We start from the raw sequence: 479 nt of genomic DNA on the forward strand, positions 1-479 counted from the left end.
CCAATTAGAAAACATATATACAAGATGCCAAAAACACCATATATCAGGCATCCCACAATCCGGTTAGTCAGATCTCTTCAGTATCAGATCACTCCTAGGCTCGAATAGCCGAGTATACATGATCTGTTGTATGCGTTTGCTCATGCCTAGGCCTGGGCATAAAATCCGGAACCCGAAATCCGAACCGAACCCGAACCGAAAAACCCGACCCATTATCCGACCCAAAACGTAAAAATACCCGAACGGGTCTTGTAGGGTGGTACAAAAAATATCCGAACCCGAAGTGTTATTAACCGAACCCGAACGGGTAACCCGAAAAATCCGAAATTAATAGTCAATATAAATATTTTGAAATATATACAAGTATTCCAATTATTAAATTCAATATTTGTGGTAATATTATATATAATAATAAATATTAAAATTCTAATAAATGCTTTAAGTACACAATTAGTTATAAATAAGTATTTTATAATTTG

This window comes from Brassica oleracea, chromosome C5, assembly GCF_000695525.1.
Source record: "Brassica oleracea var. oleracea cultivar TO1000 chromosome C5, BOL, whole genome shotgun sequence".
NCBI lineage: Eukaryota > Viridiplantae > Streptophyta > Magnoliopsida > Brassicales > Brassicaceae > Brassica > Brassica oleracea.